General features: G+C 43.1%; 1 pseudogene; it reads left to right on the top strand.

Annotated features, from left to right (window-relative positions):
- Positions 1-25,559, top strand: part of LOC131398408 (cationic amino acid transporter 4-like) — a 40,731-nt pseudogene extending 15,172 nt beyond the window's left edge.
- The last annotated feature ends 421 nt before the right edge of the window (positions 25,560-25,980 follow it).

The raw sequence follows: 25,980 nt of genomic DNA, 5'->3' as shown, positions 1-25,980 counted from the left end.
AGGAAGGGTCAACTCCTGTCACCCAGGCTGCACCTGCAGGAACTGAGGTCAGGACGAAGGCTGGATCAGGAACCAAAAATGCTGAGGAATACAAAAGACTTTATGGCCTGAGGTCTTGTACACATCTGTAGATTTGGTTCCCCTCTGAGTCACACTTGCCTTCTTTTTTCACTGGCAAGATTGGAGTATTACAGGGTGAGGAAGTAAAAACTAGTGCACCCTGTTGAAGAAAGAGTCTGTTGTAAATTCAATTCCTTGCTCTGCATCTTTGGAAAGTGGTTATGGGGCTCCTGATGGACAGGGTTCATTCTTTTTCCAAGTGCATAGCTTCTGCCCTAACAATCCTACCTTATTTGCATGTGTAGCCCAAAGACAAATTGGGACATCTTTTAAAGACTCCTCATCTTCAGAAGAATTTACATCAGGATGAGTTTCCAGCAAGGAAAGTAGGAGACTTGGGGTTTGGTCTGAGGGCAGGGAGATAAAAACATCTTTCTCACTACAATTCCTAGTGGCTTTAAATTTACATAACAAACCTCTGCCAAAATGGTTTGCTGGTGAACAGTGGGAGACTAGAAAGGCAGGAAGAGTGTCAAGGGGCCTAAAGATGTTGGAGTGGGCTGATACGGGCAGTGAAATAGGCTGCCCAGAGACTCCAACAGCTTGAGTAGAATCAGAGGTGACATGTAGAGATAAATCCTCTGAAGGGATAGTAGAGAAAGTCACAACAGTGTCAACTAAGAAATCCTGTTCCACATCCTCTATATTAAGTTAAATGGTAGGCTGAGGGGTGTGACTGAGGATCAGCTGACCACATTGTAGCCAGAAAAATCTGAGACCCTGTCACTGTAGCCGAATCAATGAATACAATGACAAGGGATTGAGGAAAAGAAAAATGGTTTAATTTTGCCAGCAAAATGAAGATGCGGTGGGCTCGTGCCCCTAGACCCACAATCCTCCTGAGGCATTAGGAGTTAGGGTTTTTAAAGGAAAGTCCGTGGGAAAGAATGTACTCTTCGTGACTGTGATTAGAATATCGTGGGGCTCCCAGACTTTCTGGCAGCAGACCAGCTGTTATCTCTATCTATGGCAGGAGGTTTAGGGCTCCATTGGTCAATCTTCCCATGCCACCCAACATTGGGCCCTGGGGAGTGGAAGGAAACTGCCGCCAATTAACAGTGACAAAGTTTACAAGGTTTAGATAGGGGAGGGGGAGCTGTGGCTTTGCAGTTCAGTGTCCTCCCATCAGCCTGCATTTGGCTGAGATAAGGGAAGCCGCAGGTGTCCTCTGTCTGTCTCCGTGATGAATGGTGTATTCGGCACCAGGAACCAGGAGTTGGGAGCTTCAGCTTCGTGATAATTTGAAGGTGTCCGTCTCCTTGTAACAAACCTCAAGAACTGGTAATTAGCCAGAACTTCAGTGTGTAATAATTTATTACCTCCACTTGCCTTGTGGAATTCAGGGACACAAACGCTAAAACAATCAATATCTACATGTGTATGTACCTTAGAGAAGCAGGGAAGGGGAATGAGTGCTTTCTGGTTTTTAACCCCATATATGCTGTGTTCAATGTAGGGGAACTGATATCAGGGCCAGCATCACCATCATTTAAGGGGGAAATGCCCCTCAGGTGGAGAAATCCAAGCCTTCTGGGGGTGCTGGGGCCAAGGGAGGGGTATGTTTTCAACTTTCCCTTCTCTTAAGAGCAGGACAATCTCTTTTCTGATGCCCTGGTTTCTTTCAAAACCTGCCATTGTCTGGAGACAAATAGGGAGGTCTCTGAGTGGGCTTTATTTTACTCTCAGAGTTATGTTTTTGCTTCTCTAAAGATTCAAGTCATAAAGCCACAAGAATTGCTTTTAATTGTTTTTTCCTTTTACTTTCCTGCTGACTATTTTCAAAGAATTGTGTAGCAGCCCCCATTATTACACTTAATGGTTGCCCTGACCCACCAACCACACTATTTTGAATTTTTTTTTTTATATCAGGAAGACCATTTCCTACTACAGCAGAAATTAAGAGGTTCCTGTGCTCTGGGGCTTCTGGGTTTAATACTGTGTGCCTTTGAAAAGTTTGTATGAAATGTTCAACAAAGGCTTTTGTATGTTCCCCCTCATTCTGAGTGCATAATTCAATTTTTGACCAATGAAATGTCGACACAAAAAAAACCAATAACCATTCTATAGATAAGAGAAATAAGGTGAGTTTACTTGAGCCAGAGTGAGGATTATAACGTGGGAAGGCCTTAGAAAGCGTTCCAGAGAAGCATGGTTTTCAGTATAGTCTTATATCTTTTTAGAACAAAGAACATACATGAAACACACCCAGGATACATTTCATCAAAATTTCAAAGAGGTTTCCAGTTGCAAATTAGCAGGTCAATGTGGCCCTGATGTCAGGAAAGGGATTAATTGGGCATTACCAATAGGGTGATACCAATAGGGCCTAGGAGGGGAAGCATGAATTCTTATCTTAAGAAAGTGTATTCTTTAATGGTTAAGCAGATGTACAATGTATGCTTGATAGGCCATTAGACAGGCATTTTCATTCAGGCCGAATCAATTTTGAACCCGAATAGTTACCCCATATACCTCAATTTCTGAGAATCTCTTGTCATAACTTTAGGAGGAAATGCCTCTAAAATCACTCCTATTAAACCAAGAATATCAGGCTATAGCAGCACCACTTCCTGGAAATTTGCAGGAGGCCCTGGGAGAGGGCCTGGCCATCTCTTTCCCCTATGAGGGGGCTTTCCTCCAGGGGACCCTCTGGCCTGTCTGATAACTACAGTGTAATCCTGGGCTGGAAGAACCCCCCCTTAGCAGCCAGTCAAGATCTCTGTGGGTGGGGTTATGAATAGCCACTAATCTTTCTAATTCCTCTCTAAATGTAGTAGGAGGCAGACAATGGAAGCAGGAGAGTTTTATAATTTAATAGATCGGCTGCTGTCCAGGGGACATGAATTCTCTGCAGTGGAGGTCCAGGACACATCCACAGTGGACACTGTGGAGGAATGCCTGAAGCTGGCAGAGCCGGACGACAGAGCCCTGGACAGTAGGAGGACTTAGGAGGGACAGCAAAGCCAGCCTTCCTGCCTCTCCTGGCTGCTTCTACTGAATCTCTTCCTGGCTTTCAGCATTTACACAAGTGACCTGTATGCCCCTGTCTTGGAGGGCAGGCTTGAGTGCTCCTGTAAGTTGGCTAAAGAGAGGGAAGTGAAAACGGGCCGCTGAGTGCTGTTTGGGGATGTTGGGGTTTTAGGATCTAAGGGAACTGGCTGAGGAGCTGGCTGAGGAGATAAGTCTTGAGACAGGGAGTTGAAACCAGGGGCCCAGAGATCCAACAGATCTTCTGGGAAGTCAGGGACAGAGAGTTGTGGATATAGGCGAGTATAGGAGGGAGGAGAAGGGACATTTTCATTAAATTTGCTTTTTTTTGCTATATGACATGTCCTCTTATTATTTCATTTCATCCTCACAACGGTCTCATGAGGCAAGTACTATTATTTTGTCTCTCGGTTAGATGCAGAGACTGCAGTGCAGAGGAGTGAAATAACCTGCCCAGGGCCACCCGGCTGGTAAATGTTCTCAGTAAATTCCCTCTGGCCACTGCCCAGAGAATCAATAATGTAGGGGTGAGAGGAGGGAGCAGGGAGATCTGCTAGGAAGCCAGTGCAATGATCCAGATGAGAGAGAAGATGGTGGTGGTGGTGGAGGTGGTAAGAATAGGTCAGATCCTGGATATACATGTGTTTTTTATTTAATTATTTTATTAAGATCATATTGGCTTATAACTGTGTAATTTCAGGTGTACATTATTATATATCAGTTCTGTATAGACTGCATCACACTCACCGCCAATAGTCTAGATTTTATCCATCACCATACATATGTGCCCCTTTACCCCTTGTGCCCTCCCCTAACCCACTTCCACTCTGGTAACCACTAATCTGTTCTCTTTATCCGTGTGATGATCTTCCACATATTGGTGAAATCATATGGTGTTTGTCTTTCTCTGGCTTTTTTCACTTAGCATAATACTCTCAAGTTCCATCCCTCTTGTTGAAAATGGCACAATTTAGTCTCTTTTTAAGGCTGAGTAGTATTCCATAGTATATATATATGACACCTTATTTATCCATTCATCCTTTGTTGGACATTTGGGTTGCTTCCACATCTTGGCTATTGTGAATAATGCATAAATATCTTTGAATTGTTGATTTCACATTTTTTGGATAAATATTCAGTAGCGGAATAGCTGGATTGTATGGTATTTCTATTTCTAATTTTTTGAGAAATCTCCGTACTGTTTCTATAGTGGCTGCACCAGTTTGCGTTCCCTGCAGCAGTGTATGAGGGTTCCCTTTTCTTCACATCCTTTCCAACTTTCGTTATTTTTTGTCGTTAATTATAGTCATCCTGACATGTGTAAGGTGATATCTCATTGTAGTTTTTATTTGCATTTCTCTAATACCTAGTGACATTGAACATCTTTTCATGTCCTGGTTGTCCATCTGTATATCTTCTTTGGAAAAATGTCTGTTCACATCTTCTGCCCATTTTTTAATCAGGTTGTTTGTTTCTATTATTGTTGAGTTTAATGAATTCTTTACATATTTTGGAAATTAACCGCATTATTCTGGATGGACAAATGATTTGCAAATATTTTCTCCCAGTTGGTGGGTTGTCTTTTCATTTTGCTGTTTCCTTTCTTACAGAAGCTCTTTAGTCAGATGAAGTCCCATTTGTTTATTTTTTTCTCTTGTTTCCCTTGCCTGAGTAGACATGGTATTTGAAAAGATACTGTTAACTTAAGACTGATGTCAAAGAGTATATTGCCTATATTTTCTTCTAGGAGGTTTATGGTTTCAGGTCTTACAGTCAAGTCTTTAAGCCATTTTGAGTTAATTTTTGTGTATGGTGTGAGATAATGGTCTACTTTCATTCTTTTGCATGTGGCTGTCCAGTTTTCCCAACACCATTTACTGAAGAGACTTTCCTTTCTCCATTGTATGTTCTTGACTCTTTTGTCAAAAATTAGCTGTCCATAGATGTGTGGTTTTATTTCTGGGCTTTCAATTCTATCCCATTGATCTGTATGTCTGTTTTTGTGCCAGTATCATGCTGTTTTGATTACTATAGCTTTGTAGCATATTTAGAATGTAGCATATTCAGGGAATATGATGCCTCCAGCTTTGTTCTTTTTTCTCCAGATTGCTTTGGCTATTCAAAGTCTTTTGTTGTTCCTTATAAATTTTAGGACTCTTTGTTCTATTTCCGTGAAGAATGTCATTGGGATTCTGATTGAGATTGCATTGAATCTGTAGATTGCTTTAGGTATTATGGACATTTTAACTATGTTTATTCTTCCAATTCATGAGCATGGAATATCTTTTCATTTCTTTATGTCTTCTTTGATTTCTTTCAATAATATCTTATAGTTTTCAGTGTATAGGTCTTTCACCTCCTTGGTTAAATTTATTCCTAGAGATTTTATTCTTTTCATTGTGATTGTAAATGGGATTTCATTCTTGAATTCTCTTTCTGCTATTTTGTTATTAGTGTATAGAAATGCAACTGATTTTTGTATGTTGATTTTGTACCCTGCAACTTTGCAGTAGATGTTGATTTTTTCTAATAGTTTTCTGGTGCATTATTTATGGTTTTCTATATAGAGAATCATGCCATCCACAAAAAATGAGAGTTTTACTTTTTCCTTTCGAATCTGGACAGATTTTGTTTCCTTTTCTTTCCTAATTGCTCTGGCCAAATCCTCCAGTACCATGTTGAATAAGAGTGGTGAGAGTGGACACCCTTGTCTTGTTCCTGTTCTCAGACAGATGGCTTTCAGTTTTTCACCATTAAGGATAATGTTGGCTGTGGGTTTGTCATATATGGCCTTTGTTACGTTGAGATATTTTCCTTCTATACTCGTTTTATTGAGATTTTTTATTTTAAATAGATGTTGGATCTTGTCAAATGCTCTCTCTGCATCCACTGAGATGATTGTGTGATTTTCATTCCTCATTTTGTTAATGTAGTGTATCACATTGATTAATTTGTGGATATTGAACTATCCCTGCCACCCTGGAATAAATCTCATTTGATCATGGTGTATTATCCCTTTAATGTATTGCTCTATAAGTTTTGCTAATATTTTGTTGAGGATTTTTGAATCTATGTTCATCAGCAATATTCGCCTGTAATTTTCCTTTTTTGTGTTGTCCTTGTCTGGTTTTGGTATCAGGGTAATGTTAGCCTCATAGAATGAGTTAGAAAGTGTCTCATCTTCATCAATTTTTCAGAATAATTTGATAAAGATATGTATTAAATCTTCTTTGACTATGTAGTAAAATTCTCCAGAGAAGCCATCTGGTCCTGGACTATATTTACTTTTTAATCTCTGTTCTAAGTCTGACTTCTGGTCTTTCATTTTATTAAGCGATTCTCTGAGCCTAGCCATTATATTTTGGGAGGTTTCCTTTTCAATTTGATCTTCCCATAAATACCAATAAGGCAGCTGCTTGTGACGAGAGCTCTCTAAAATAGTTTTCAAATACAGAAGTTTCCCAATTCAAAAGATCCATCATGTGGCCATTGATTAAGAGGATTTCCATTTGTATGTTTATTCCAATAGTGACTCAATCCAATAAGCCTTTTTAAGGAAAGATGTTGAGGTAACTTTCCAGGCTTAGAACAAATCTTTACCATGGACACAAGAGGCATCCCTGGGGAGGACACAGATGATGTAGCCCCCATGATCCAAAAAGCTCACTTCTAAAATAGCCAGAGAGATTAAAGAGATTCGTTGCCGAGGAGGTAAGGATGGTGTAGTGAAAACAGTGTTTCTGGTCTCCCATGAGAGCGAGGGACGCCTTCAGTCAAAGAGCAACTAATCTGTGACACCAGGCAGCGCTACTGGAATGGGATTTTTCCAGTACTAACAAGCAAGGAATGTTGAGACGACAAAGGCCTTTATGGACTAGATCCTTTATGAGAAAATCCCCTGACAGCTTGGCACAGCCAGAGAGTGCTCAGAACCCCAGACTATTTGACTGACCATCAAGATGCACTCTGGTAAATGCACATTCTGGATGGTGTAGACCAAGGAGAATCTTCTCACTGGTCAAAAAGCCAAGTTGTCAGGACATAGAACGAGACAGAAAGAAAAACCTCACCAGTTTTTTTTTTTTTTCCTTATATGCACAATAACAGCTTTAACTACACCTTGGATCTCTTGGAGCCAAACTAACAGCTAGGAGGGATATGCCACAGTTTTGGAGATGATGTGTGTTTCATAGAGTACCTTGTTGCACAGAAATACTCTTGAGGTCATTGGGGGACCTGTTGTCATCTACCCCACTGTGTGACCAACTTACCCTATCCTGGGAGTCTTCTTGAGGATGTGAGCACCCTAATGGCTCTTAACTGCATGACCCATGCCCACCAATATTGTGGCCCTCTGGCTTCTGAGATATCCCTTAGCAACAGCTTTTACCTCATGTGCATATGAACCCACAGCAAAGTTTATCTCAATAGATGCCAGTCTGATGACTACAAACTCACCAGCCTGTGGGTCTGGCCCAGACAATAGGCTTATAGGGCTTATGCCAGCAATATACTCTATGGTATTTCCTTCTTATGACACATGACACAAAACACAGAGACAAAAAAGAAATAAAACAGTGACCATCTCTTTGAGGACAAGGGTCAATAAAACCAACAGTACTCTACCAAATATACAAGTCACTAAAAAGCACAAGAATTAAGTTTCCCAAATATTCTCTCCTACCAATCTAAGTTTAGAAAGACAGAAAAAAATTCTCACCACTTACTTCCACTGGACCCCTCAGATAGAGATTCCAGGAGGCTGATGTAGTCAGAAATCTTACCTCTTGCCACCTTTCATCAGGTGACCCAGAATCTCCTCATCTGCAGTCATGATGGGGAGAAAGCAGTTCTTCCAGCCAGAGAAGGGAGCTTGCCAGCCAGTGGGGATCCTGCCAGTATTGCCAAAACTGTAGGGGAAGAGGGAGAATTCCCCCCACTTTTTCCCTTTTGGTTCTTATGGCTGGTCAAAGAATTAAAAATGATATAAGGCAGGTTAGCAGGAGAAAATCAAACAACGTTTAATATGTGTACTTGGTGAATTCACAGAAGAATGAAGAATTCCAAATACAGTCGGGCAAAATAAGGTTTATATGTCTTTCTGGACTAAGGAGAATGAGATAGAGGTCTGAGAATTCAACGAGAGAGAAGGCAATTTACAGGAAGATTTGAAGAGTTCATATTTGGTAAACAAATGTCTTCATTGTCTCATCTATAGACAATGGTACCCCAAAGAGATCTTTTGATAAAATGGCCCTTTCCAGATGCCTTCCTACCTTCCACATCTAGAATTATCTGTGGTAAGAGTTTCTTTCTGGGACAGGGCCTTCTATCTTAAATTCTTTTAGGCAACTTGGGGGAAGCTCAAATGTTCTTCCAGAGTATTCTGAGCCTTGGTTGTCTTCAGCTCAAAATAACTCACACACCAGAGTGGCACATCTTGGGGCAGCCTGCCCTGAAACCCATCAGAGTTTTGTGGCAACCCCACATCAAGTAATTCTATTGGCGCCATTTTTCCAACATCATTCACTCATTTTGTGTCTTAGTCTCACACTGTATTAATTCTTACAATGCTTCAAACTTTTTCATTATTATTAATTTGTTATGGTGATCTGTGATCAGTGATTTTTTATCTTAGTATTGTAATTGTTTTGGGTTGCTATGAACTGCACCCACATAAGACAGCAAAGTTAATTGATAAATTTATGTGTCCTGACTGCTCCACTGATGGGCCATTCCCCCATCTCTCTCCCTCTCCTCAGGCCTCCCTATTCCCTGAGACACAATATTGACATTAGGCCAATTAATAACCCTACAATGGCCTCTAAGTGCTCAAATGAAAGGAATATTTGCACATCACTCACTTTAAGTCAAAAGCTAGAAATGATTGAGCTTAGTGAGGAAGGCATGTCAAAAGCCTCGACAGGCCAAAAGCTAGGCTTCTTGCCACAAAGAGTTAGACAAACTGTAAATGCAAAGGAAAAGTTCTCAAGGAAATTAAAAATGCTACTCCAGTGAACCCAAGAATGATAAGAAAGTGAAACAGTTTTATTGCTGATAAGGAGAAAGTTCTAGTGGTCTGGGTAGAAGATCAAATCAGTCACAACATTTGCTCAAACCAAAGCCTATTCCAGAGCAAGGCCCCAACTGTCTTCAATTCTATGAAGGCTGAGAAATGTGAGGAAGCTGCCAAAGAAAAGGTTGAAGTTAGCAGAAGTTTGTTCATCAGGGTTGAGGCAAGCAGCCGTCTTCATAACATGAAAGTGAAGGTGAAGCAGCAAGTGCTGATGTAGAAGCTGAAGCAAGTTATCCAGATCTAACTAAGATCACTAACGAAGGTGGATACTCTAAACAAGAGATTTTCAATGTAGATGAAACAGCCTTATTATGGAAGAATATACCATCCAGGACTTTCACAGCTAGGGAGGAGAAGTCAATGCCTGGCTTCAAACTTGAAAGGATAGGCTGACTCTCTTGTTAGGGGCTAATGCAACTGGTGACTTGAAACTGAAGCCAATGCTCACTTACCATTCTGAAAATCCTAGGACCCTTAACAATTGTGCTAAATCTATTCTGTCTGTGCTCTATAAATGGAACAACAAAGCCTGGATGACAGCACATGTGTTTACATCATGGTTTACTGAATATGTTACACCCACACACTTGAGACCAACTGCTCAGAAAAAAGATTCCTTTCAAAATATTACTCCTCATTGATAATGCACATGGTCACCCAAGAGCTCTGATGGAGATGCGAAACAAGATTGATGTTGTTTTCATTCCTGCTAGTATAACATCCATTCTGTAGGATCCGGGCAGCCATTTTGATCATGGATCAAGGAGTAATTTTGGCTTTCAGGTCTTATTATTTAAGAAATACACTTCATAAGGCTATAGCTGCCATACATAGTGATTCCTCTGATGGATCTGGGCAAAGTCATTGGGAAACCTTCTGGAAAGGATTCACCATTCTAGTTGCCATTAAGAGCATTCGTGATCCATGGGAAGAGGTCAAAATATCAACACTGACAGAAGTTTGGAAGAAGTTGATTCAACTCCCATGGATGACTTTGAGTGGTTCAAGATTTGGGGAGGAAGTAATTGCAGATGTGGTGGAAATAGCAAGAAAATTAGAATTAGAAGTGGATCCTGAAGACATGACTGGATTGTTGTAACCTCATGATAAAACTTTAATGGATGAGGAGTTGCTTTGTATGGATGGAAGAAGAAAGTGGTCCCTTGAGATGGAATCTGCTTTTGGTAGATGCACAGGAGATTGTGGAAATGACAACTAAGGATTTAGAATATTACATAAACTTAGTTGATAAAGCAGTGACAGAGTTTGAGAGGACTGACTCCAAGTTTGAAAGAAGTTCTACTGTGAGTAAATGCTATCAAACAGCATCGCATGCTACAGAGAAATTGTTCAAGAAAGGAAAAGTCAATTGACACAGGAAACTTCATTGTCTTATTTTAAGAAATTGCCACAGCCACCCCAACCTTCAGCAACCACCACCCAGATCAGTCAGCAGCCATCAACATGGAGGCAAAACCCTCCAACAGCAAAAAGTTTACAACTTGCTGAAGGTTCAGATGATGGTTAGCATTTTTTTAAGCAACAAAGTATTTTCTAATGTGTATACATTCTGTTTTTAGACATAATGCCATTGTACACTTCATAGACTACAGTATAGTGTAAACATAGCTTTTATACGTACTGGGAAACCAAAAAATTCATGTGGCTCACTTTATTCTGATCTTCATTTTCTTGCAGTGTTCTGGAGCTAAACCCCAATATCCCCAAGGTATGCCTGTATATTTTCAGCTCTTAGATTTAGGTCTTTGATCCATTTTGAGTTAATTTTTGTGTGTGGTGTGAGGTTGGAGTCTGAATTCATTCATTGGCATGTGGATATCCAGTTGCTGCAGTACAGGGTGTTGAAAAGACTATTGTTTCCCCATTGAATTGTTTTGGCACTCTTGTCAAAAATAAATTGATCATCAAGAGAATGAGAAGACAAGGCATAGACTAGGAGGAAATATTTGTAAAAGACATATCTGATAAAAGATTCGTATCTAAAATGTAGAAATAACTCTGTTTTCAGTTTCTGTGTAGACTACATCATGTTCACTAAAGACTAATTACAATCCATCTCCACACACATGTGCATAATCCACCCTTTCGTCTTCCTCTCTCCCCCCTTCCCCTCTGGTAACCACCAATCCAATCTGTCTCTGTGATTGTTTGTTGTTGTTTTTATCTTCTACTTACGAGTGAGATTATATGGCATTTGACTTTCTCTGACTTATTTCACTTAGCACAATACTCTCAAGGCTCAAGGTCCATCCAAGTTGTCACAAATGGCCAGATTTCATCATTTCTTATGGCTGAGTAGTATTCCATTGCATATATATACCACATCTTCTTTATCCGTTAGTCCCTTGATGGGCATTTAGGTCGCTGTCAAGTCTTGGCTATTATGAGTAATGGTGCAATGAACATAGATGTGCATGTATCTGTACACGTTTGTATTTTCATGTTCTTTGGATAAATACCCAGTAGTGGAATAGCTGGATTGTACAGTAGTTCTATACTTAATTTTTGAGGAATCTCCATACTGTTTTCCATAGTGGCTTCACCAGTTTGCACTCCCACCAGCAGTGTATGAGAGTTCTCTTCTCTCCACATCCTCTCCAACACTCGTTCTTTCCTGTCTTGTTAATTATAGCCATTCTGATGGGAGTGAGGTGATATCTCATTGTAGTTTTGATTTTCAATTCCCTGATAGTTAATGATGCTGAACATCTTTTCATGTGCCTGTTGGCCATTTGCATATCTTCATTTGACAAATGTCTGTTCAGATCTTTTGCCCATTTTCTAATTGGATTGTTAGTCGTTTTGTTGTTGAGATCTATGAATTCTTTATGTATATTTTTTTATTTATGTATTTTGGATATTGACCCCTTATCAGATATATGGTTTGCAAATATTTTCTCCCAATTGTTAGGCTGTCTTTTTGTTTTGTTGATGGTTTCCTTTGCTTTCCAGAAGGTTTTTAGTTTGTTGTAGGATTATTTGTTTATTTTTTTCTATTGTTTCCCTTGCCTGGTCAGAAATATTTCATACTTGAAAATATGCTGCAAAGACCAATGTCAAAGAGCACACTGTCTATGTTTTCTTCTAGAAGTTTCATGGTTTCAGGTCTTAAATTCAAGTCTTTAATCCATTTTGAGTTAATTTTTGTGTGTGGTGTAAGACAATGGTCTACTTTCTTTCTTTTGCATGTGGCTATCCAGTTTCCCCAACACCATTTGTTGAAGAGACTTTCCTTTCTCTATTGTATGTTCTTGGCTCCCTTGTCAAAAATTAGCTGTCCATAGATGTGTGGGTTTATTTCTGGGCTCTTGATTCTTTTCCGTTGATCTGTGTGTCTGTTTCTGTGCCAGTACCATGCTGTTTTGGGTACTATAGCTTTGTAGTATATTTAGAAATCAGGGAGTGTGATACCTCCAGCTTTGTTCTTTTTTCTCAGGATTCCCTTGGCTATTTGGGATATTTTGTTGTTCCATATAAATTTTAGGATTCTTTGTTCTATTTCTGTGAAAAATGTTCTTGGAATTTTGATAGGGATTGCATTGAATCTGTAGATTGCTTTAGGAAGTATGGACATTTTAACTATGTTAATTCTTCCAATCCAAGAGCACGGAATATCTTTCCATTTCTTTGTCGTCTTCAATTCCTTTCAACAATGTTTTATAGTTTTCAGTGTACAGACATTTCACCTCTGTGGTTAAGTTTATTCTTAGGTATTTTATTCTTTTTGTTGCAATTGTATTAATTTCTCTTTCTACTTCTTCATTGTTAGTGTATAGAAACACAACTGATTTTTGTATGTTGATCTTGTATCCTGCAACTTTACCATATTCATTTATTATTTCTAAAAGTTTTTTTGTGGATTTTTTAGGGTTTTCTATATATAAAATAATGTCATCTGCAAATAAATAGTGACAGTTTTACTTCTTCCTTTCCAATTTGGATCCCTTTTATTTCTTTTTCTTGCCTGATTGCTCTGGCTAGGACTTCCAATACTGGGTTAAATAAGAGTGGTGAAAGTGGGCATCTTTGTCTGGTTCCTGATCTTAGAGGGATAGCTTTCGGTCTTTATCCATTGAGAATGATATTAGCTGTGGGTTTGTCACATATGGCCTTTATTATGTTGAGGTACTTTCCTGCTATCCCCATTTTATTCAGACTTTTTATCATATATGAATGCTGTACTTTGTCAAATGCTTTCTCTGCATCTATTGAGATGGTCATGTGATTTTTATTCTTTATTTTGCTAATGTGGTGTATCACGTTGATTGATTTGCAGATGTTGAATCATCCCTGAACCCCAGGAATAAATCCCACTTGATCATGGTGTATGATCTTTTTGATGTATTGTCATATTCAATTTGCTAGTATTTTGTTGAGCATTTTTGCATCAATGTTCATCAGTGATATTGGCCTGTAATTCTTTTTTTGTGTCATCCTTCTCTAGTTTTGGTATCAAGGTGATGTCAGCTTCATAGAATGAGTTAGGAAGCTTCATCACCTCTCCAATTTTTTGGAAGAATTTGAGAAGTATAGATATTAAGTTTTCTTCGAATGTTTGGTACAATTCACCAGGGAAGAAAGCTCGTCCTGGACTTTTATTTTATGGGAGGCTTTTGATTACTGTTTCAATCTCCTTACTGGTGATTGGTCTATTCAAATTCTCTATTTCTTCTTGATTCAGTTTTGGCAGGTTGTATGACTCTAAGAATTTATCCATTTCTTCTAGATTATCCAATTTGTTGGTGTATAGCTTTTTGTAGTATGCTTTTATAATCTTTTGTATTTCTGAGGTGTCTGTTGTAATTTCTCCTCTTTCATTTATGATTTTATTTATTTGAGCCTTCTGTCTTCTTTTCTTGGTGAGTCTAGCTAAAGGTTTGTCAATTTTGTTTATCCTTTCAAAGAACCAGGTCTTGGTTTCATTGATTTTTTCCATTGTTTCTTAATTCTCTATTTCATTTATTTCTGCTCTGATTTTTATTATTTCCTTCCTTCTGCTGATTTGGGGCTTTGTTTGTTCTTCTTTTTACAGTTTCTTTAGGTGCACTGTTAGATTGTTTATTTGAGATTTTTCTTGTTTGTTGAAGTAGGCTTGTATTCCTATAAACTTCCCTCGTAGAACTTTCTTTGCTGTATCCTATGAATTTTGGCATGTCGTATTTTCATTTTCACTCCAGGTATTTTTTGATTTCTTCTTTGATTATTTCATTGACCCAATTGTTGTTCAGTAGCATTTTGTTTAACCTCTACATATTTGTGGTTTTTCTGATTTTCTTCCTGCAGTTGATTTCTAGTTTTATACTGTTGTGGTCAGAAATGATGCTTGGTATTATTTCAGTCTTCCTAAATTTATTGAGACTTCTTTTGTGGCCTAATATGTGTTCAATATTGGAGAATATCCCATATGCGTTTGAAAAGAATGTGTATTCTGTGGTTTTTGAATGGAATGTTCTGTATATATCTACCAAGTCCATCTGGTCTAATGTGTCATTTAAAGCCAATGTTTCCTTATTGATCTTCTGTTTGGATGATCTATCCATTGGTGTAACTGGAGTGTTAAATTCTTCTATTATTATTGTGGTACTATCTATTTCTCCCCTTATGTCTGTTAATTATTGTTTTATATATTTAAGTGCTTCTATGTTGGGTGCATTGATATTTACATGTGTTACATCCTCTTGTTGGATTGTTCCCTTTATCATTATGTAGCACCCTTCTTTGTCTCATTACAGTTTTTGTTTTACAGTCTATTTTGTCTGATATATGTATTGCTCCCCCAGTTTTCTTTTCATTCCCATTTGCATGGAATATCTTTTTCCATCCCTTCACTTTCAGTTTGTGAGTGTCTTTAGGTCTGAAATGTGTCTCTTGTATGCAGGATATATACGGGTCTTGTTTTTTTATCCAATCAGCCACCTCATTCCTTTTGATTGGAGCATTTAGTCCATTGACATTTAAAGTAGCTATTAATAAGTATGTACTTACTACCATTTTTTACTTTTTTGTGTGAGGAAGATTAGCCCTGAGCTAACATCTGATGCCAATCTTCCTCTTTTTTTGCCAAGGAAGATTGGCCCTGGGCTAACATCCAATTCCATCTTCCTCTACTTTATATGGGACTCCACTACAGTACAGCTTGACAAGAGGAGCATTGGTCCATGCCCAGGACCCAAACCTGCAAACCTTGGGTAGCAGAAAGAGAGTGTGCGAACTTACCTGCTATGCCACTGTGCTGGCCTCCAGTTTTTTGTTCTTCTGGGCATTTTAGTAGTTCTTCTCTGTTCCTATCTTCTTCTCTTACTCCCTTTCCTTGTGGTTTGATGGCTTTCTTTAGTATTATGTTTGGGTTCATGTCTCTTAGTATGTTGTGTATTTATTATAAGTTTCTGGTTTGCAATTACCATGAGGTTCATATATAGTAACCTATGTATATAGATTTATATTAAGTTGATAGTCTCTTCAGTCTCATTTACTCCTCTCCTCCCACGTTTTGTTTTTGATATCATATCTAACCTCTTTCTTTGTGTGTGTGTTTCCCTTACCCTCTTATCATGGAAATAGGTAATTTTAGTACTTTTGTTTTTCGACCTTCATATTACCTTTATGGGTGGTTGATCTACTACCTTTACTGTAATTTTGCCATTACCTGTGATTTTATTGCTTTTTTAACAAATAATTTTCTTATTCTTATGTGTGGTCTTCTCTTTCCTACTTAAATAATTCCCTTTAGCATTTCTTTGTAAGACTGGTTTCTTGGTGATAAGCTCCTTAATTTAATTTTTGCTTGTCTGGGAAACTCTTTGTCTCTCCTTCCATTCTGAATGATAACCTTGCTGGGTAGAGTATTCTAGTCTGTAGGTTTTTTTCCCTTTCAGCACTTTAAATATATTGTGCCACTCCCGTCTGGCCGGTAAGGTTTCTGCTGAGAAGTCATCTGATAGCCTTATGGGGTTTCCTTTGTATGTAACTTGTTACCTTTCTCTTGCAGCGTTTTGGATTCTGTCTTTATATTTAATCCTTGACATTTTAATCATAATGTGCCTTGGTGTGGGCCTCTTTGGGTTCCTCTTGTTTGGTGGTCTCTGTGCTTCCTGTACCTGGATGTCTGTTTCCTTCCTTACATTAGGAAAGTTTTCAGCTACTATTTCTTCAAATAGATTTTCTGCCCCTTTGTGTCTCTCTTCTCCTTATGGGATGCCTATAATACAAACGTTAGTACACCTGATGTTGTCCCAAGGTCCCTTAGACTGTTCTCATTCTTCTTAATTCTTTTTTGTTTTATCTGTTAAGCTTGGGTTATTTCCTCTAGTCTTCTGTTCAGCTTGCTGATCTGTTCATCTGCATCATCTACTCTGCTATCCAGTCCCTCTAATGAATTTTTCATTTCCAGTATTGTAATTCTTCATTTCTGATTGGTTCTTTTTTATATTTTCCAATTCTCTGTTGATGTTCACACTGAGTTCATCCAATCTTCTCCCAAGATCAGTGAGCATCCTTATGACTTTCTGTTTGAACTCTTTGTCAGGTAGATGGTTTAATTCTGTTTCATTTAGTTCATTTTCTGGGGTTTTGTTCTGTTCTCTTACTTGAAATGTATTCCTTTGCCTCCTCATTTTGCCTCTTTCTCTGTGCTTACATCTATATATTAGGTGGGTCAGCTATGTCTCCTGATCTTAGAGAGGTGGCCCTATGTAAGAGATGCCTTATGAGGCCAGCAGTGTGCTTCCCTTTCATCCCCAGTTCCAAATGTTCCAGGAGTGAGCCCTGTGTGGGCTACATGTGTCCTCTGTTGTAGCAGGGTTGCTCTTGCTGCAGGTGCCCAGGGAGTCCAGGCTGTCACCCTGGCTGGGTGGTTGTAATGTTCAGCTGCATGTGGCTGCTATGGATCCTTCAGTCACTTTATAGGGTGTGGGTAGCCCCAGCACAGTTGACTGCAAAGTCTAATAGCACATTTATGTTGTAGTTTTTCTGTTGATTAGGCCCCCAGCATGGCTAGTTGCTAGACTCAGGGGATTGTAATTGCGGTAGGCCTCTGGATTGCAAGGCTCTTGTCAGGTATCTCAGGATTGCAGTTGAGTGGGGCTGGCCCCAGGCATTGGAAAACCCAATTGTTTCAGGCTTTGGAAGGTGGGGCCAATCCCTTCTGTGGCTATTTGAGAAGTAAAAAGTCTTCTACAGCTGACAAGCCCCCACCCACAGGGCCATACATACTGTCAACATAGACCTGCCTCCTCTATGTGCCTGAACCCCATGAAGCAGACCTAGTCACCCCACTGCAGAGGCTCCACCCACTCCACCCACTCCTCATGCACACTCTGCCCCACAGAGGCAGACCCACTCACCCAGCTGCAGAGGATCCAGGCAGCCAGACTATGCAGGACCTCAATTTGCCCAAGGGCTTGCTGTTGGGTGGGGCCAGTCCCTAGGGCAGCCTGCCTGCCCTGGCTGAGCTGGATTAAATCAGTGCTCTAGTGGGTGGGGAGACCCTGGGCTAACAGGCTAAGGGAAGAACTCCAATGGTGTCTGCCAGCATCTGTGTCAGGTCACCTGTGCTAGGTCACAATAATGGCTGCTGCCAATGTCTCACTCCCTGGAGAGGCCTCACCCCTCACCAAGATGCATCCAGAGCCTATCAGGTGAGTCTCTTTTCACCAAAGAACTGTGCAAATTTCATTTTGGTGATTTTAGGTTTCATACCAAAATGAATGAATTTGTGCACAGACCCTTTAAGAACAGGCATTTTCCCCCTTATGTCTGATAGTTTTTCTGGGACTATTCCTCATTGTAGTTAGTAGCCAGTAAAGCCAGATATTATGTCACTTATCTTAGCTGTGCTGATTCCAAAAGATGCTTATAGCAGTAATGTTCCCCTGCTCAGGTGCCCCTCTCCTCCAGAGAAAGTTGCGTACCATAGGATTGCTCTCAGCCAGCCATGAGAGCCCAGCTCTCACCACAGCTTGTGAAGGTGCCTTTTTTTCTCTCCAGAAAGGAATTTCTGCCTCTTCCACCTCAGTCAGGACTGTCCCTAGTGGCAGTGGTTCTTTTATCCAGTTTTCAGTTCTCTCTCAGGGGTAATTGTTCCAAGAGCACTTGTAAATTTGTTGTGTCCTTGAAAGGAGGTGAGTTCAGAGTCTGCCTATACTGCCATCTTGACACCTCTCTCTGAAAGAACCCTAAAAAATCAACAGTTAGAAAGCCAACCCCAATTAAAAATGGGCAAAAGATCTGAACAGATATCTCACCAAATAAGATATACAGTTGGCAAATAAGCCTATGAAAAGATGCTCCACATCTTATGTCATTAGGGCATTGCAAATTAAAACAATGAGATACCACTACACATCTGTTAGAACGGTGAAAATCCAATTCAAAGGACAACAGCAAGTGTTGCTGAGAATTCGGAGCAACAGGAACACTCATTCGTTGCTGGTGGGAATGCAACATGGCATAGACATCTTGGAAGACAGTTTGGCAGTTTCTAACAAAATTAAACATACACTTACGACATGATTCAGCAATCACACTCCTTGGTATTTATCCAAATGAGTTGAAAACTTATGTCTGCAGAATAGACCTGCACATGAGTGTTTACCACAACTTTATGCATAATTGCCAAAACTTGGAAGGAACCAAGATGTCCTTCAGTAGAAGAATAGGTAAATAATCTGTGGTCCATCCAGACAAGAAATATTACTCAGCACTAAAAATAAAGGGGCTATCAAGACATGAGAAGACATAAGATGACCTAAATGCTTATTACTAAGTGAAAAAGGCCAGTCTGAAAAGGCTACATACTGTATGATTCAATTCCAAATATCTGACATTCTGGAAAGGCAAAACTGCAGAGACAGTGAACAGATCAGTGGTTCCCCGTGTTCAGTGGGGAAGGAGAGATGAGTAGACAAAGCAGGGTCAATTTTAGGGCACACTGTAATAGTCTATATATGTCCTTATACATTTGTTATAACACATGGAATGTACAACACCAAGAGTGAGCCCTAATGTAGACTATGGACTCGAGGTTATAATGATGTGTCAATGTAGGTTCGTCAATTATAACAAATGTACCAATCTGTTGGAGGAAGTTGATAGTGGGGGAGGCTGTGCATGTGTAGGGGCTGGGGGTATATGGGAACTCCACCTCCTGATCAATTTTGTTGTGGACCTAAATTGGCTCTAAAAAATAAAATCTATCTTAAAAAAAATCAATTGGCCATAAATTTAAATTGGCCATAAACTTTAAAAAATTGCCCATATTTTTGGACTCTCAATTCTGTTCCATTGATCTATATGTCTATCCTTATGTCAGTAACACACTGTCTTGATTCCTGTAGCTTTGTAGTCAATTTAGAAATCAGAACATGTAAATCCTCCAATTTGGTCTTTGTCAAGATTGTTTTGAATATTCTGGGTCCCTCCCATTTCTATATAAATTTTAGAATCAACTTGATAATTTCTGCAAAATAGGCAATTGGGATTTTGATACGGATTGCACTGAATCTGCAGACAAATTTGGGGAGTATTTCCATCTTGACAATATCAAGTTTTCCAGTCCATGAACGTAGGATGTCTTTCCGCTTATTTAGGTCTTCTTTTACTTTTTTCAATGATGTTTAGTAGTTTTCAGTGCAAAAGTCTTTTATTTTGTTAAATTCCATCTAAGTGTGTTCATACATAAATTTATTCTTTTTGATACTATGTAAGCAGAATTGTTTTCTTAATTTCATTCCTGGGTAGCTCATTGCTAGTGTATAGAAACACAGCTGATTTTTGTATGTTGATCTTGTATCCTGCACCTTCACTGAACTTATTAGTTCTAATGTTTTCTGTGTGGATTTCTCATGATTTTCTCTACATAAGGTCATGTCATCTGTAGCTGGAGAGTTCTACTTCTTCCTCTTCAACCTGGATTCCTTTTATTTCATGTTCTCCCCTAATTGCCATGGCCAGAGCCTCCAGTAAAATGTTGAGTACAAGTGGTGAGAGAGGACATCCTGCTGCTGTTCCTGATCCAATGGAAAGCTTTCTTTCTCTCACTATTGAGTATAGTAGTCAAGGGTTTATCTTAGATGGTCTTTATCAGTTTGAGGGTGGTCCCTTCTATTTCAAGTTTGTTGACGGTGTTTTTCTGTGTCTGTTGAGATGATAATGCGGTTTTGTCCTTTATTCTATTAGAATGGCATATTAAATTGATTGATTTTCATATGTTAAATCAATCTTGCATTCCTGGGATAAATCTCGCTTGGTGATTTTTATATGTTGCTAGATTCGATTTGCTGGTATTCAGTCGAGCAATTCTGCATCTATATTCATAAAAGATATTGGTCTGTAGTTTTCTTTCCTTGTGATGTCTTTGTTGGGTTTGGTGTCAGGGTGATCCTGGCTTTGTAGGATGAGGTGGTAAGTGTTCTCTCTTCTTGTATTTTTTGGCGCTTTCTCTTCACTGCATCTTCCTGGTGTTGCTCTGTGTAACTGCCTAGCTCAGTGGAGTCCAGTACTTGGCCCAGCCACTTCCCTGGGAGTTTACAGTTCACTGCATCAACCACAAGCAGCCACAAGTATGCACTGGATGTTGGCGCCTGTGAAAGGGAGTGTGGTGACATCCCCTCTCTGGGTAGATAAGAAGTCAGTGTTCTGAAACCCTGCACACCAGCTCTCAAGTGGTCATTAGATAGGCCTTGGGGGAGCTCCTGTTAGAAAATTGCCCATGCCTATTGGTTGGAAATGCATCTTTCTGGATTTTTGTGAAGGCATTTCAGAACAAGGAACATCTGCTCAATCATGTTTAGGTCACACAGCAGCGAGGTACAGGAGACGTCATCCCTGCAGGAAGTGGGAGTCCATCTGAGAAGTTCCTCAAGACAACATCATCGAAATGTCAGAAGGGGCAAGGGGGCTGGCTAAGGCAGAGTGTTCTAAATGGCACCATCCTGTCTGAGAGTCCATGATCCTGTCACCTTCCCACTGAGGCAGACAGTCTGTAGGTGCCCCTAAAATCCTATTCCACAAACCACATATAAACCTGAAAACATGGGGAATGTTCTGGGAGAAGAGGATATCTGTGTTGGTTTTGCTTTGCTTGCATGGATTGTCATTTCACTGTAAACAAGTTAACACCCTGTGACACCAACCTTTCCTCTTTCAAAGAAGTGGGAGAAGCAGAAGGATAAAGACCTCTCAGCCACAGGAATAAATAAGCCTGAGGGGGGTTTGTGATGGTCACATGGTGAGACACATGGTGCCTCCCCATGATGCAAGGACCGGCATGGAGTAGACACTCAGTCTATGATACGTCTCATGGATATCCACAAGTGGGGAGCTGCTGTTAGGGTGCCCAGGCTTGACAGGTGCTCCTGGGCTAGGAGGGGTTGCCACTGGTGTTTGAGGGCCCCTAGGGGTCCCCTAAGATAGAGGGCTGGAGGTCATCCCCAGGAGTCTGCCTGCATCTTTTCAGGACACTGTCTGTAGCTAGAAGATCAGAACAGCTGGCATGAATTCTGCCAATTCACAGAACTCCCCAAAACTGAGCACTTCCTCATCAATGGATGAGGGTGGATTCCTGCTCTTATTGTGCCAGGAGGTCAGTGATGGCCCAGGGCCTCTCAGCAAGATTCATACCCTCATCTTACCAGAGTCTCGCTTGACATCTGCAGGCACCGCCCCCTCAGTGTTGAGGGGCCTGGATGGTGCCCAGCTGTTGGAGTATGTGTGTTGGGATAGGGATCAAGGAGGGTGTCTGCCTCAGGACCTTAACCTTCATGAGCTTCTCGAGACCACCCCAGTGACCGGGGTTACTTACCTGGTGGCCTGGGCTTCCTCATCTGTGATCTGAGCATGGTAATAGGGTTTCCCTAGAACATGGTGAGCTCTTGTGGAGAGGGGTGAGATGTGGGTAGGGTGGGCTGAGTGGGACCTGGAGGTGGTGCCCAGTTCTGGATATGTCCCCAGGGTTTGGGGTGGGCACAGAGTGATGGCCGCAGTATTGAAAGAAGGTGAGTGGCAGCAACTCTTACAATAACAGACTCAGGCCAGAGAAGAGGTGAAGGCTCGGGTACTGGGGACAGGGGCACAGCAGAAGTAGATGCGTCAGTGGCGTGATGGTGGCCTGTTGTACTGTGGGGCCTTGGCTTCAGGCGCAGGGCCCAGGGTGGCCTGCACTCCTGGCAGCGTGCGCTGATATACTAGCCTGGTGGGGCGGGCAGGAGGGTGATGAACGCTGCTGTCTGAAGCCAGGTGGCCGCCTCTGCCAGAACACTCCCGTTCCTGGTGCTGGAGGCCTGGCCCAGCTTCCAGGAAGCCTCAGGTTTCCACCCTGCTCTGGGATCCCAGACCACTGGAGAGGTTCCTAGTTGGGTTCCCCAGGCCTGCCCCTTCCCCACCCTCAGAGCCCCTTCCAAAGACACTCAGGTCTAGCTCCACCAGGCTCCCTCCCTTGCCTGGGAGGCAGGCCAAAGGGATCTCCATGCTTCCTGTGACCTCCTGCTGAACCTGCTCACAGGCCCTGATCCCTGCCTCATCCAGCCCTCCAGTGGGCCAGTGGTTCCAGGCTTGGGTCCCCATGGCAGGGTACAGCAAGGACTGAAGGCTGGTCAGGACCTGGCTGGGCAGCCTGTCACTCCCCTCTGGCCCTCGTAGATGCTGGTGGCTGGCTTGGTGCTCCTCTCAGCTGCCCAGCATGGCCCCCGGGGGCTTCCCAGCACCTCCAGCCTGGCGAGTTTCTGCCAGAAGCTGAACCAGATGAAGACACTGAAGGAGTCCACCAGGGAGACATCACTGCTGTGCTACCTGACCATGCTGGACCTGACCCTGCAGGGTGTGGGTGGTATGATGGGCTTTGGCCTGTACATGCTCACGGGCACCATGGCCAAGGAGATGGCCGGCCGTGTGGTGCTTGTGTCCTTCAGCGTGGCTGCTGCGGTCTCCTTGCTGGCAGAACTATGCTATGCAGAGTTCGGGTCACGTGTGCCCACCACGGGCTCTGCTGACCTGTTCACTTACGTGTCCGTGGGCGAGTTGTGGGCCTTCCTTGTTGGCTGGAACATGCTCCTCTGGTGCCTCATTGGTGGCACCGCCGTGGCTCACACCTGGTGTGGCTACCTGGACACCATATTCATCTACCGTATCTGCAGCTTCACTGTGGCCAATGTAGGCATCTGGCAGGTGCCCCTCCTGGCACACTACCCAGACTTCTTGGCAGCTTCCATTCTACTTTTGACCTCTCCTCCTCTCTTTTGACTTCATCTCCTGCAGAGTCCGCATCTCCTCCAGAGTCTGCATCTCTTGCTGGCTCAATCACACCTTCTCTGCCATCAGCACGCTCATCATCCTCTTCATCATGATCATGGGGTTTGTCCTGGCCTACCCACACAACTGGAGTGCTGAGGAGGGCGGCTTTGCACCCTTCGGATTCTCTGGCATCATGGCCGGTGCTGCCACCTGTTCTATGCCTTTTTGGGCTTTAGTGTTATTACCTCCGGTGAGGCCCAGAACCCAAAGCGAGCAGTACCTATGGCCATCGTCATCTCCCTTGGCCTGGTGGCTGGTGCCTATGTCCTCGCCTCCAGTGTGTTCACCCTCATGGTGCCCTGGCACAGCCTGGACCCTAACTGGGCAGTCGCTGATGTCTTCTACCAGCAGGGCCATAGCTGGGCGGGCTTCATCGTGGCGGCTGGCTCCATCTGTGGTAAGGGGCCCTTCTGGAACAGTTGGGAGTGGACAGGGCGGTGGGGCCATGCCCTAAGCCTCTCAAGGAACACATCTCCATCTGGGCCTGCGCTGCGTGTTGTATCATGGGCCCAGGAAGGGGCTAATGATTAGACTCTCCATCCAGGCTTGTTGGGAGGGACCTACTCACCACCCCTCCCAATTGTACATGGAATGTCAGCTCTGGGCACGTACTTCCAGGGCCTTTTCTGGCAAAAGGACTCAGCCCTCATCAAAATCTCCAGTGGGCCTGTCACCTAAACTGGGCTGTCCCATTCCTGGGTGGAAGGGGGGAACAAGCCAGCACCCCACATACCGTCAGGCTCACTCTGAGGGCCCAAACTCATGCCCATGTTCCCAAGGGGCCAATGCCCTGGCCCCAAGCAGTGGCCCCTAGTGGGCCTATCTACCATGCTAACCCATCTCACACCCTCTGCCACAGCCACGACCACTGTCCTGATCAGCAACCTACTTTACCTGCCACACATCATCTATGGCATGGCCACCGATGGGCTCTTTTTCCAGGTGTTTACCCACGTGCACCCACAGACGCAGGTGTCTGTGGTGGGCATCCTGGTGTTCGGGGTCCTCATGGCTTTCCTGGCTCTGCTGCTGGACTTCAAAGCACTGGTCCAGTTCCTGTCCTTTGGTGCACTGCTGGCCTACACCTTCACAGTCACCAGCATTATCATGCTACGCTTCCAAAAGGCCCCTCCATCCAGTTCCCAGAGCCCGGTCAGCCCTGTGGGCACAGAGCTGGCCTCAGCCCCTGAACCCAGGCAGCTGCGACCAGCCCTGAGGCCCTACCTTGGCTTCCTGGGTGGGTGCCGGCCTGGAGCTGCCGTGGCTTGGGCACTTGGTGTCCTCGGCCATCACTCTGGACTGCGTGCTGGTCTTCGGGGACTCGGCCCTGCACCTCCCACTCTGGGGCTACACCCTGCTGCTCCTGCTCAGCTCCATCATGTTTCTGCTCAGTCTCCTCGTCCTGGGGGCCCACCAGCAACAGCGACGGCAGGACACCTTCCAGGTACTTCCTCTAGCCAACACCCATCACTCTCAGCCCAGCCAGCTACCCTCGCCCCTTCCTCCTCTGCCGTGGCACGCGCACCAGGGCTAACAGGGCGGGGGAGGGCAGTACCCCATCCCCCTCTTTCTGCACAGCAAGTGGGCCCTTGTCTCCAGAATCTCCAGAGAAGGAGAAGACTGTGCACTCCCACGACATCAGGCCATTGGCCAGCAGACCTTCCCACAGCCCAGCCCAGCCCTGCCCTTGCCCCCTCAGGTTCCCATGGTGCCCCTGACTCCAGCCCTGAGCATCCTCCTCAACATCTTCCTCATGCTGCAGCTGAGCCACCTGACCTGGCTGAGTTTCTCCATTTGGCTACTGATTGGTGAGTGGATGGCCAGGCTGGGAGCCAGGGTGGGCTGCTGTACAAGGGCAAGCAGGGAAGCAGTGCTGGGACTGCTCCCTCAGTGTTGCGCCACCCTTGCAGGATTTGCAGCGTATTTTGGCTACAGCATCCGGCACAGCAAGGAGAACCAGTGGGAGCGGCTGGGGTTGGCTACCCCACGTGGCAGCAGGGAGGAGACAGCACAGGCCCTGCAGACCCCCAGCCAGACACTGGCCCAGGAGCCCAGCTACGTGGAGTAGCCTACAAGTCCATGAAGACCACTTGGGGCCTGCCCACCTGGCCCCACTTCATCAGGGGCCAGAGGCGCTGGCAGCACGTTCTATCCGAGGCAGGTCAGGTTTGCAGGCCTGCCCATGCTGGAATGTCCTCATGACCTTAGCCCACGTGCCAAGCTTCGAGTCCTTGGGAGTGGGCTGTGGCCAGCGCTGGTGTGGTGGACTCTTCGCTCAGTGCCTTCCAGTTTATGACCAACTCCAGCTACCTAGGCAGGTGGAGTAGGGTGGGCAGAGAAGAGGCCCACAGCCCCAGGGATCCACAATAATAGCTGCTGGGCCTGTCACGTGACCTGTTGCTGTGTCCACCTGGCATTCTTTGTGGCAGTCTTCTCCCTTCCCCAGGAACCGAGAAATTTTCCCCAATCCACAGCAAAGATGCTGAGGT

Source organism: Diceros bicornis, chromosome 35, assembly GCF_020826845.1.
Source record: "Diceros bicornis minor isolate mBicDic1 chromosome 35, mDicBic1.mat.cur, whole genome shotgun sequence".
In the NCBI taxonomy this organism is placed as follows: Eukaryota; Metazoa; Chordata; class Mammalia; order Perissodactyla; family Rhinocerotidae; genus Diceros; species Diceros bicornis.
Note: the sequence above shows the minus strand (reverse complement) of the source record. Positions and strands in the feature narration are given on the sequence as shown.